General features: G+C 43.2%; 1 non-coding gene across 1 annotated transcript; it reads left to right on the plus strand.

Annotated features, from left to right (window-relative positions):
- The first annotated feature begins 9,757 nt into the window (after positions 1-9,757).
- Positions 9,758-9,863, plus strand: LOC143398693 (U6 spliceosomal RNA). The gene has a single exon (XR_013091298.1). It is a non-coding gene; the product is annotated as a U6 spliceosomal RNA (small nuclear RNA).
- The last annotated feature ends 3,312 nt before the right edge of the window (positions 9,864-13,175 follow it).

Here is a 13,175-nt window from a genome sequence, read left to right on the forward strand (position 1 = left end):
GGCTGAGCTGCACACCTATCTGAGTGGCTGTAGGGCACTCTGGAGGGTCCCTGGGAATGGCTCCTTGTCTCCCCTGGATCCTTTGCTGGGATCCTTGAGGGTCCCCTTCATGCCGTGTTTCATCCTGGCAGTTGGGAAGTGGAGCTGAGTCACTGCCAGGAGGTCCGCAGGCAGAGAGGCGGTTCAGAGCCGCGCAGTGCCACATCCAGGCTCAGATGGCTCTGATTTAAAGGTTGTGTCTTTCATTTTCCTATTTTGAGTTCATGATTCTAGCAGAATTTGGGTGGTGGTGGAGTTTTTCAGAAGCCAGATCCAAATCCTGGTGCTCTGAAGCGATCAGAGGCTGCGGCTGCCCTTTGTGTGTTCAGAATGTGGTTGGAGAGTACTGCTGCCTCGAGGGAGTCTTCCTTGCTGTCCTCAGTTCTGCGTATGGCCACTTGACACAGTGCAGGGAGGTGGACTTGCCATGCCATTGAAGCTTCTAGCCCTCAGTTATCTTATCTGTGAGATGGGGACAATGATCCTTTCACTAGCTTCTCATGTGTTTGTTATGAAGATCAACGTGAAACCGAGGTTCTTGAGGCCTAGGGAGACTGGCGAGCGGGAGCCACTGAGGTCAGGATGCACACGGTCTCCTGCTGAAGAGGCTGTGCTTGTCTAAGGCCCCTCTGTTTCCCAGCACTGGCTTCCTTGTGCATCTGGTCTACAGACACTGTGGAAGCTTTACAAGCTAGAGGAACTATTTACAAGGTAATCTTGCAGACCCCTATGCATCAAAGAGCAAGTATCATTCACTTTCCAGTTGTTCTTAGCAACCTCTATGACAGACAGGTTTTTTATTTTGTTGAGTCTTAAGTATTTTTGTTATTAGAAATCAGAAATAGCCAAGAATCTTACTGTCTGATGCGTAGAGACATCACTGCAAGCTGTGCGCCCTTTTCTGACATGCTGGAGATAAAGGGTCTTGAATTTCAGATATTTTCCCCAAGATTTTGGGATATTTGCCTGTGCATGAAGAGGTACCTTGGGGATGGGACCCATGTCTAAACATGAAATGCATTCATGTTTCACTTATTCCTCACATGGCTCACAGATGATTTATTCAGTGTTTTTAGTGTGGATTTTCCACTTGAGGTTGAGTGTTTTCAGATTATGGATGTTCAACCTATACACAGATTTTCTTCAGAACGTTCACAAAATGTATGCTTGTGTGATTCTCTTGTTTTTTATCCTGATACCTCTGTAAGGCTCCCAAACACTGTACATGTGTACTGCAGAACTTCATCCAGGTTCAGGGACACAGCAGATTGGCGGCTCAGCTTCTCTGCCTGAGTGTAGCTGCAGGCTGGTCTGGTCTCTATGTGTCTGTTGTCCTGGTTTTTCCTTTTCCCAGTGCATCTCTGCCAGATCTCCCTCTTCCTCCCTGTGCTCCATCGCACATGACTGTGGCCCTTCCTTTGATGTCGCTCTGGGCCTCAGGAATGTCCCTCTATGTGCCTTCCCAGTGCTGAAAGTCAATCAACTTTTCTCCTGATGGTATGTTCCCTTGTGTTTTCCAAGTAGAGGTTGTTTTACTAACATACACCCATCAATTACTTTGCAGATGGATGATTGGATTTACACACTGGCATTCCCATTTTCTCTTAAGATGGCCTCTTCCCCTGAAGAGCTGTGTTTTTCGAGAAAATCAGCCTCATTTCTGGGCTCTGGCTCCCAGTCCATAAGTGGGCAGAATTGGATTAGATGGTGTCTACAGTTATTCTGTTCTGAACATCAGCTTCTCTTCTGTATTTCTTTGGTCTTAGTTGTTCAGGAAGATTATCTCTGGTTTACTGACCCTGTGAGGAGTTATCTTCAGACTTCCCTGTAAGCGCCATGTCATGTACCAAAGAGTACAGGGCATGTTGCTAAAGGCTGCCTAGGTGTCATCTCCCTGTTCCTTGAGCTGTCAGAAATGCTCTGTTACCCACCTGGTTCACAGATGAGGCCCCAAAGCCCCAGGCAAAGGGGTCTGAGTTATGGGGATCAGGTACTCTGCTCCCCTGCTGGGAACTGCTTGGGCTGGGAGGGGTGATGAAGAAGGGTGCTGGCACCGGGAGTCCTGTGGTGTGTCACCCTAATGTTTCCTTCCAGAACACTCAGCTGTGCCACATTTGTACTTACTGCACAAACTTTGAGACAGTAATAATGATCATTCTTCTCTAGGTGTAGAATGAGGCTCAGCTCTTATTTCCCTATTATTGCTTTGCAGTATTGTTTTATATAAAAAGTCAAAATGATTTATTAACATATATGGTAATAGAGTTTTAACTATTTGCACATAGTTTTAAAAAAGTCCAGTGGTGCAGAGGAATTTCAGTGAAAAGCAATAGCATCTTGCTCTGCCTCTCCCACCCCAAGGAGGGCTGGTGCCACTTTTTAAAACACTTTATCTTTAAAAGCAGTTTTAGTTTCTCAGCAAAAATGAGCAAAAATTATGGAGATTTTGCATATGGCCCCTGCTTGAAACAGCCTTCCCTGTGTCAGCATCCCCCCAGGGAGTCTGTGGTCACAGTGGATGGGCCACACTGACAGGCCATCACACCCAGGTTCTGCAGCTCACGCGAGGGTTCGTTCTGGTGCTGACCGTCAGTGGGTCTGGAATACAGACAGAGGGACCAGTATAGGCTGGTGCAGGTGGCTCCACAGCCCAGCTCACTTGCAGCTGTTTCTGTGTGCAGGTCTTCACAGGGCAGCTGTGGTCACCTGGTGGATCTACCTTAGACATTAGTCACTGACCATGGCTTCCCTTCCTTCTGTATAACTGATCTGTTGCATTTAGTTCATGCCTTTGCTAACTCATTGGCTTAAATAATGAATTCCACCTTTTAATTCCTTGTTCCATCAACTCTGGGTAGTGTCCTTTATGGTCTATTTTCTGGTGGAGATGTTTGCACCTCTCTGCTTGCTCAATTTCTCATTTTACTTCTGCATTTGTCAAGGTTGATGCATTTAGATTCTGTTTAGCCATCATAGCTAATTTTGGTGCTTTTGCTGTAGGCTGGAAATTGGAAATACATGTATGTGTTTACATTATGCTCATATTATTGACAGCATGGACTGGTGTACTTTGTTTTATTTCTTAAATAGCTTCTTATTCTTTATGCAGTTTATAATGGAGTTTTATTGTATTTCTTCATTGCCTGTTATTGTTGCTTCATGGGCTCGAGTGATTGTGTTCATTTCTCAGATGTGACTCCTTGGCTTTTCTCCTTCACTGCCAGGTGGACGGATCCCATGAGGTCTCCTTGGGACCTCTGCTCTGTTGGTGCCTTGGTTTTCTCCTGGTCAGAGCCCCTGCTTCTCAAGTTTTTTTTTGTCTTCATTTCCCCCTAACCCTGTTGATGGATGCTTTCCAGTAGTCCCTAGGGAACTGAGAGTGAAAGGCTAAGTTTTCTAATCTTACCTGTCAACAATTCCCCTCTTGTATAAGAAAGTTTGGCTGGATATACAGTTTTAAGATTGAAATGATTTTCCTAGGAAATGTTTTACTTCAGTATTGTTGCTGGGGAGTCTGGCTGCTCTTCCTCTGCTGTAGCTAATTTCTTCTTTCTAGGCGCTTCTGGCCTTTCTTTATCTTTGTGTTATGAAACTTGGGAACTTGGGCATGGCATGAAGTCCCTCATTCACAGCACGAGGTGTGGGATTCCATTTGTAATTGTGTGCACAGTTTTCCACTGTGGCAAATTCTCACCATTATTATTATTTTTTTCTGTTTTTGTTTGTTTCTTTTCTTTCTCAAATTTTAATTCTGCTATAGGACTTTCTCTACATTGATTCTTAGCCATGTGTCTTTTCTGTTTTATACTTTGAGTTTTTTATATTTTATTATACTTCTGGCAAAATTTCTCAATATTTTATCTTCCAATACTTCTATTAAAAATTTGTCTCAACTGTTTTATTTTTAATTCCCAATACCTCTTTTTTGTTCTCTGTTCCCTTTCCCCCCTCTGTTCCCTTTATCTTTGAGATATATATATATATATATATTGGGGGGAGAGGGAGGGAGGGAGGGGGGAGGGAGGGAGGGAGGGAGGGAGGGAGGGAGAGAATATTATCTCTGTGCAAACAATTTGTGTTTTTGTGTTTTTTTAAATCAAGAACTCTTCTTATTCCCTTCAGCATCCCTTTGTCCTGGGTGGCCTGTTGGTCACTTAGGCTCTGTCTCCATTGTTGTCATGTGGGCTTTTCAAGGTGGTTGGATAGACAGATGGTGGCTGTGCTGCTGGAGACCCATGAGCCCCAGGTTTCAGGCCTCTGCTTGGACCTGAATGGGGGGACTCCCAGGCCAGGCTCTGGGTGGGTGGTGTTGCCTCGCTGGGCACTTCCTGAGAAGGCACTGGCTGAGGCCTAGGGAGTGGTGGTTTGGGCCAGCCCCTGATCTGACCATGTGCATTGTTTCCTTTAGTGCATGCTTTCCACCTGAGACCTGAGTCTGTGTCTCCACCTGGGGTGGCCAGGCCAGGTGTCCTGGGCACTTGGCATGGTGGTCACTCCTTTCTTGTGACCTTTGGTTGCCTCTTGCCCATCCACTTTGCCTTTCCTGTGAATTGGTTGAATTTATTGGTCCCCAACTAATCCTTCCATCTTCATGGATTTAAGCTCTTCCACTGTCACTCAATGGGGTCTGAGAAGGAAGAGAAGACACAGCCACCTTGAGTCTGAAGTACAGTTGTATTGTATTGTGGCTTTTGGTTTGAAATATAATTTTCTAACACCATCCAGATGATAATGACCAGGCATTTTGTAAGATTATAGTCTTTTCTGTCTCTACCTGGCATTAACCCCTCTCCTCAAAAAACTGTCGGTTTTAATATTACACAAGTGGACAAAGAAACCCTGAAAAATCAGTGTATAATGATTTCAACTGGCATGGGCAATAGGCACGTTGTGTGTTTGCTTACCGTTGAGAGCATCTTATGTTAGTGACATTTGAGAGCAGACATATCTGTAGCCGAAGTGGAGAGAGAATTATTCCTGTGTCAGTGTTCGAGGGCATATAGAGGGCAGGCTGGAGTGAAACCCATATCATGCACAGGTTTCCTCTTTTCCATAAAATTCATGCTTGAGGAGGTGTCTGAGGTCAGCCTTCCTCATGCCTTGTGTCTTATGGTGCCACCCTGCTCGGCTGTGAACACCCCAGAGGAGGTGCCCACTGGGAATTGAATGTTGGTGCTATGCATGGGAGAGCTGAGGCCCCAGGATCGGATGCATACTCTCTCAACTGAAGGAACTAGTCAAACTTTAGTGATATCTACAGTGATTGAGCACTGTGAGTTGTCCCACTACGATAGGGAGCTGAGGGCCTGAGCAGATACTGTAACAGAACTCTATTCATCTCCACTGTGTGAAAGTGTTTCTTATGCTTGCATCTAGAAAATACCATGTGGCCCCATGAGTAGTGTTTCAGTCCAACAGGAAGTGATATCAGACAAGACATATGGTCAGCAAACTTGTCCTCTCAGGTAGCAGAGTAGCACAAATGTGAAATGTGTGTGTAAGACACTAGGAATGGGCCCAGAATGCTTTAACATGTGTATCTTTATTACAGAGAAGAATAAAGCCATGAACATAAGAACTTTTAAACATTTAAAATGTTTCATTTTGGGATGACAGTCTTTGGAGTGGATGTAAACAGGAAGGGGAACAGCATAGAATGCCCAATCACTTAGTCCATGCATTTTAAGTAGAGGTAATCAGAATTGCCACTTTGCCAAGTCTCAGGGTCACAGTTCACTTTGTAGGGCACACTCCATGCAGTTTCACTGGACAGCCATCAGGTGGAGATGTCATTTAGCGCTCACTGGATGCATGTGAAAGAACAGAGTAGCAGCTTTATTTGAAATGTCAGTAAGTATGGCATATTGGGGCTTAGGTCATCTGCAGTGTTTACTGGTTGTTCAGAATTCTTCCAAGGGGTGGATATTTGACTACAAACAGTGTGAAGACCACTGGTTTAGGGAAGCAGAAATCCAGAAACCTGGGAGCTTTGGGAGCATGGGAGAAGCATTTAAGGGAATGTTGGAAACCCCTGCCAGACTTCCTTTCCCAGGGGAAATAGTGTCATGGAAGTGCGTGAGAATTAGCAGGATGGATGGGGTCAGCACCTGGCACTGTGTTTTCAGGCTTCTGAGGATGTCCATCTCTGAGGAATCAGTTATATTCACACAATAAGCAGAATTCCTATTTCCAGTGATGATTTGGGCTCAGGTTGGTGTGGGGAGCCACATGGTCTTCTGGCTGTCATTGGCATGAGCTGTGCACCTGTCCATAAAGGAGCTGAGGATGCCGGGAAGGAGGGGCATAGACGTGGCCTCTCAGATGGGGGTCCATGATATTGTTTCTTTTTCCAAGACTACTTGTAAAAGAATTTGCCTGGAAAGATTTCTTAAGAATAAGAGGGGTGGAGCTGCAGTTTGTAATTGTAGAAACAAGTGAATGGCAAGGATGATTTGGGCAGATGAGCAGATGGCAGCAGGTCAGGTGCTTGTTAAGGAAGGGCATGCTTGCGTGCAGAGGGTCTGCACAGTCTTCTCAGAAGGACCTGATGCTTGTGTAGATAGTTCTCAGGGTGCAACGCCTTGTGTGCATGTTGGCAGGGAGCACCCCATATCTGTTAGTTGGAAAGATAAGACTGAAAAGAATCTGGGAGTCGGTGAAATAGAAAACCCTTCCCACTGCAGCCCTGAGTCTTAGCTGGTGACTTTCTTATTTAAAACAGTATTTAGAATTAAAAAAATGATAATATCATAAGTGAATCCAGTGGTGTTTGGAATGCTGGGTACTTTGCCATGGTGGCCATACTTCTGGAGTTTGATTGCAGAGCTTCAATTTAGGAGCCCAGTTTGTTCCAATAGTATATTTATGTCTTTAGCCTCCTCATCTTTAACTAAGTTTATTTATTTATTTGGTTTAAACGTGCTGGAGAGGAACTGTGTCACTGTTCCTTCCTCAGACGCAGTGTCCATGAGGGGCTCTAGGGTTCATCGCCTTGTTTTTCTTTGTTATGCATGTGTCTTATTGAAAACAGCCACTGGTCTACATGAAGCATCTTTGTGACAGCAAGTGGTCGTAGATTGGATTTAGATTTCAGAGTCAAAACATTTCTTTCTGCAGAAATACAAGGAAGTGAGCAGTACATTTTAATTTTATCTGCAATGCAGGGAAATAACTTCTATCACAAATCTTTTTAAACCCTTAGTGATTTTCCTGTGAATTATTCCATTCATCCAGGAGAAGGAGATCAAAACTTACCTAAATACCCATTGCACACTTTTCTCCTCCAGTGTTCAAAGAGCTACCATTTTTATTTCTGAAGCTGGTTAGTATGTCTTCAGACAAAGGAACAGCTAGCAGGCAACTGTGTCAATCTCACACTTGTGAGTTGGAGTCCTTTGGTTTCTCTGGTAGTAGGCAAAGCTGCCCACCTGCTGCTGACCAGGTTTCTAGCCTGCTATGCCAGTCCCTGTATTCCCTCATAGTCCCAGTATGTCCTGGACAAGATGCAACAGTTCTGACCCAAATACCACAGAACTCAAAAAAAAAAAAAAAAGTGTATGAATTCACCTGAAATCCAGGTGCAGCAAGTGAAGGCTCAGGGGAAGCACCCTCAGTAACGAAGCTGGTCCAGTGGGGGTTGAACCACCATCGTCCCGCTTCACAGTGGCTGGTGGTAGCATTTAGGATGCTTAGTGGGTTTGTGAGTGGCAGGGAGAAGCTTGAAAATTGGAGGAGCTGCCACCAGGGCAGCTTCTCATTTAGGTCTCGGCCTGGGTTTCTCTGTTTTTATCTGTCTTCCATGTTGGGGTTTAGCTTATGCGTTTGTTTGAAATATAATTCCATTGGGGGGAAAAGGTAACAGGAGCTATGTGTTTTTCTAGGGCCCTACTATAAATAAAGTGATTTCATAATCTGTAAATATTAAATACTGTGCTTGGAAAACACTTATTTTCCTTTGGTATGCACATGTTTTTTTAAATTAATTTATTTCACAACAGAATGCATTTTGACATATTGTACACAAATGGAGCACAACTTCTCATTCCTCTGGCTGTGCATGTGCACATGGCTTATTGGTGACATTCACTGGGCAACAGTAGCATGAAAGGAAGAGCAACAGAAGTCCCTCACTGAGTGAGACCAAGAGTGTGGGTGCCACGTGCTGGCATAAGCAGTTTCTGTTGATTTGTTATTGCTAGAAACAAAGCAGTTATTTGCTAAATATGTGGCATTTGGTTTAACTGAAATGACATTAATATCCCCCAATTTCCGGAGGCAGGTAGAGATCATTCTGGATTGCATGGGATACAACATTTTAAAACAAACCCTGAAATAACAGTGACTTAAAGAGAGAAATTAACTTTTCTGTAGCATAAAGAAGGGCCAAAATTAGGGCATCAAGACTGTGGATGTTCCTTTGTCATCCACAAAGGATGACACCTTTGTGTCACTAGGGATACAGGCTCCTTCATCTTGGCATTCTCCTATCCTTAGCTCATATCTTTTATCTCGTGGACCAATAGGCATGCTGGGAGCCTACCATCTCTTCTGCTTTCTATCCAGGAGCAAAGGAGGACAATGGAGAAGGGCATACTCCGTGCTGCAAAACCTATGTTTTAGGAGTCGCACACCACATTTCTGCTAATGTCTTACCGTCTAGAACTTGGTCACATGGCCATTATGAGCGTCACAGAGAGTAAGAAGAGGGTCTTTAACTTAGAAATGGAATATGAAAACTTTTATGTAGACGGTCAGATAGAAACTATTCTAGGTTTGTGGGCCATATAGTGTCTATTGCAGGCACTCATGTCTGCCATCGTGGTTTGGAAGCAGCCCTAGGCAGGATATATGAGCACACACCATTATATCCCAGTAAAACTTTATGAACACTGAAATTTGTGCTCCATGTAATTTCCACACCATAGAATATTATTATTTTGATTTTAAGTCAGTTAACAATGCAAAAAATTTTAGCTTGTAGCCCTTATAAAAACAGGCAGTGACATTTGGTTTACTGGTGGGAATTTGCCAATTCCTGTTCTGTACTGCCATAAGTCTGGTTAAAGCTCAAGTATTTCAGAAAGGACATCATCTCTTGATAAGAAGTTCAGTCCATAAAAAGTGACAATCATAAGCACATAGGCATCTAATAACAGGGCCCCCAAATATATGAAGCAAAATTGACAGAATTGAAGGGAGAAGTGAAAAGTTCTACAATAATAGTTGGAGACTTTAACAACCCATTTTCAATAACCGAACCACCACAAAGAAGATCAATGAGGAAATAGAGGAATTGAGTAAATGTATAAGCCAATTAGACCTAACAGATGTATAACACAATGCCCAATAAAGCAACTGCACATTATTCTCATGGGCCTGTGGAACATTCCCTAGGAATATGTTCAACTATAAAACAAACATTTAATAAATTTATAAAAAATTTAAATAATGCAAAGTCTCTCTCTTTCTTTTTTACATCAGTGGAATGAAAGTAGAAATCAATAACAGAAGGAAAACTGGAAAGTTGACAAATATCCAGAAATTAAACAGTGCACTCTTAAATAGCCAATGGCTTAAAGAAAAAAAAATCACAAGGGAAATAAACTACCTGTGGAGAAATGAAAGCAAAAGCACAGAATACCAAGCCCTAAGGGATGCAGCTAAAGCTTCAGTCAGAGGAAATTCATAGCTGTCTACACCACATTAAAAAGAAGAGTCATTGCTAGCTTCAGCAGCACAGATACTAAAGTTGGGATGATACAGAGAAGATCAGCATGGCCTCTGCACACGGACCACATGCGATTCATGAAGTGTCCCAGGTGAGGAGAAAGGAGCAGTCTTAAATCAGTAAGCTAATTGCACACCTTGAAGAATTAGAAAGGGCACTGCCAACAAGTCTAGGGAAGGAAAAAGATTAGAAAGGAGATAGATTAGAAAAATGGTAAAGAAAATCAGTAAAACAAGATCATTTTGTGAAAGGATCAACAAAATTGACAAACCTTTACAAAGATGGACTAAAAAAAGAGAAGACTCACATTACTAAAATCAGAAACGACAGCATTGCTTACTGACAATAGGAATAAAAAGGATTCTGAGAGAACATTGTGCATACCTGTATACCAACGAACTATATCACCTGCATGAGTAGATTCCCAGGAACAGACAACCTATGAAGACCGAATGCGAACCCTGCACAGACCTGTACGTAGTAAGGAGACTGAAGCAGTAACCAAACCTCCCAGCCAAGAAGAGCCCAGGACTGGAGGGCGTCACTGGTGAGTTCTTACCAAACACTTGAATAATCCAGTTTTTCTCAAGCTCTTCAAAAAATGGAGAGGAAAGAACGTCTGTCTCTTGTGAGGCCAGCACTAGTGTGACAGTCGTAAGCACTGTGACAGTGATATCATGCATCCACCATTACAGTGGAATTTGTTTTTGACAAAGGTGTCCAATCCCTCCAGTGGGGAAAAAGTAGCCTCTTAAAGGTGCTGGGAGAACTGGACGTCCACCTGCAAACAATGAAGTCAGATCCTGCCTCATGCCATAGACAAAAATCAAAAGTAGTCAGAAGCAAAGCCTAAGTTTAAGAGCTAAACAGTAAAGTTCTTAGAAGAATTAAGCAGGGCACATCTTCATGATCCTGAGTTTGGCATTTTTTATTTAAAACATGACACCAGAACCACAGGTAACAAAAGGGAAAAAAAGAAGATAAATTGGACTTTATGTTGGGGAAAACTTGTATGTAAAGGACACTATGAAGAGAGTAAGTCGATTCATTCACAGAAGAAACCATTTGTAAATCATATGTTATAAGATTTAATTCTAAGAATATTCACTAAATCGCCCCTCCAACTCAACATCAAAAGGACAAACAGCCCAATTAAAAAACAGGTAAAGGACATGGATCAACATTTCTGCAAATGTGATATGCAAGTGGCTGACATGTGTCTGAAAAGAGGCTCAGCACCGTTAGTGACTGGAAAATGCAATCAAAACCACAGTAAGACGCTCCTCCCCACAACAAAGGAAAATAATCACAGCGACAAAGGGAGATCACAAGTCCTGGGTGGGGTGTGGAGAGTCGTGCCCTCACAGACGGCTGGGGGAAAGTAAAGGGTTCAGTCGTTTCTCACAAAGTTCATGGAACAGACATTTCCATTCCTTCCTGTGACCCAGCAGTTCCACTTGGTGTAAGCCCAGAGCATTAGATAACAGGCCTCAACAGCTCATGGCAGTCCTACGCACGGTGTCCATAATGTGAAACAGGCCTGTGACCCATCAGTGCATGAACAGAACAGCACCCTGTGGTGTGCATCTTCCATGAGGAGAATGAGGCTCTGACACCTGCTGCCACAGGCATGAACTTTTCTTTATTTATTTTTTGGCAGGTGGAGGGTACTGGGGATTGAACTCAGGGGCACGTGACCCCTGAGCCACATCCCTAGCCCTATTTTGTACTTTATTTAGAGACAGGGTCTTGCTGAATCGCTGGGGCTGGCTTTGAACTCATGATCCTCAGCCTCCCAAGCTGCTGGGATTACAGGCGTGAACTTTGAAGATGGCATGCTGGAGGTGATAAGCCAGATGCAAGAGGAGAGCACTAATGTCCCTGATGACACGGAAGAGGAAGGTTAAAGAGAGCATGCTAGAAGTGGCCAGGGCGGGGGGAGCAGAAACGGGGTGTAGAGTTACTGTTGGGGTGTTGGACAGTCTTAGAAATAGATATCATTGAGATTGCACAATATTGTGAATCCAATTAGTGCTGTTGAAAGTGGCTTAATGGCAAAATTTGCTATTTATGTTTGTCTCTAGCACAAAAAAGTTCCTATTACTAAGGATCAGTTGGGGAGTAGATCCCAGGACAGGTTCCAGTTCCTTGTGCTGCCTCAACTCAGCGATCCATTGATATGTCTCACCTGCAAGTGTTTGGGCTAAAAAGAGGAGTGGGAGCTTTGAAAATAACAAGCTGTTAGTTTAATGTTAAAAACTTAGATGCCGAATAATAGGGATGCTTTTAGTATTTGTTAGTAAGAAGACCTAAATAATTAATCTGCCAGGGCTTTTGAGTGAGGTTCCCGCTATATATTGGCATCCATATGCATTCTTGAAAAAAGAGACTATATTCATCTAGGCCCTCTTTCAACTCTGTCACCTATCTCTATCATCTATCCTATTACCTATTTCTCTCTTGCCTACCACTATCACCTATCAATCACCTATCACATCTATCAATCTATAACCGATTTCTCTCTCCACTACCTCTGTCATTTATCTATTATCATCTATCACCTATTTCTCTCCCCATCTCTATTGTCTAGCTGTCTATCATCCATTTGTCTTATCCATCACCTATTTTTCTTTCCCCATCATCTATCATTCATTTATCAACTTCTCTATTAATAATCTATCCATCACCAGTAATCCATTTATCAATCACCTATCAATCATTTATCACTTGTCTCTCCCATCTGTTCATCTACCTATCATCTATCCATCTATCATCTATTTTTCTATTTATTCATCAATCTACCCATTTATCTATCCATCATCTATTTATTATTCATTTTTCTTTCCATCTATAATCTGTTTTTCTATCATCTATCTACCCATCCACATCATCTATTTATTTTTATGTACATCATCTATCATTCACCTGCCCATCATCTATTATCTAAATGTTATCTGGTCATCTATCATTTTGGTATCCACCCACCCACTCATCCATCTAAATAGTGTTCTCTTTTCCTGCAGTTCCTCTGGTTCCCAGGGCTGCTTTGCCCACAGGTAGGCCCTCCAGGTAACACTGGTCTTCACTGGCCCCGATTATTGACACATTAATACTCATTATGTTGGTGCAGTTTATTACTTTATGGGATGAGAAAATGTTTATAAGGTCTTTGAGCAAGATGGCCTAGATAAATGTCCCAGAACAGACGACAAGAGTGGGAACGTAAAGCCAGGGAGTGCGCGTGAACTGCAGCTTTGTTTCCAGATGTGTCTGACATAGCCGCAAAACCTCCCGTTCAGCTGAAGAGTGCTAGCACAGAAAGGCAGAGGTGCTGGTGAGGGGGGTGTGGGGCACAGCCCTGGAGTGGCCCTGGGGGTGCCCACTGGAGCCACTCTGGCAACAGCCTGTG

Source organism: Callospermophilus lateralis, chromosome 4 (assembly GCF_048772815.1).
Source record: "Callospermophilus lateralis isolate mCalLat2 chromosome 4, mCalLat2.hap1, whole genome shotgun sequence".
NCBI lineage: Eukaryota > Metazoa > Chordata > Mammalia > Rodentia > Sciuridae > Callospermophilus > Callospermophilus lateralis.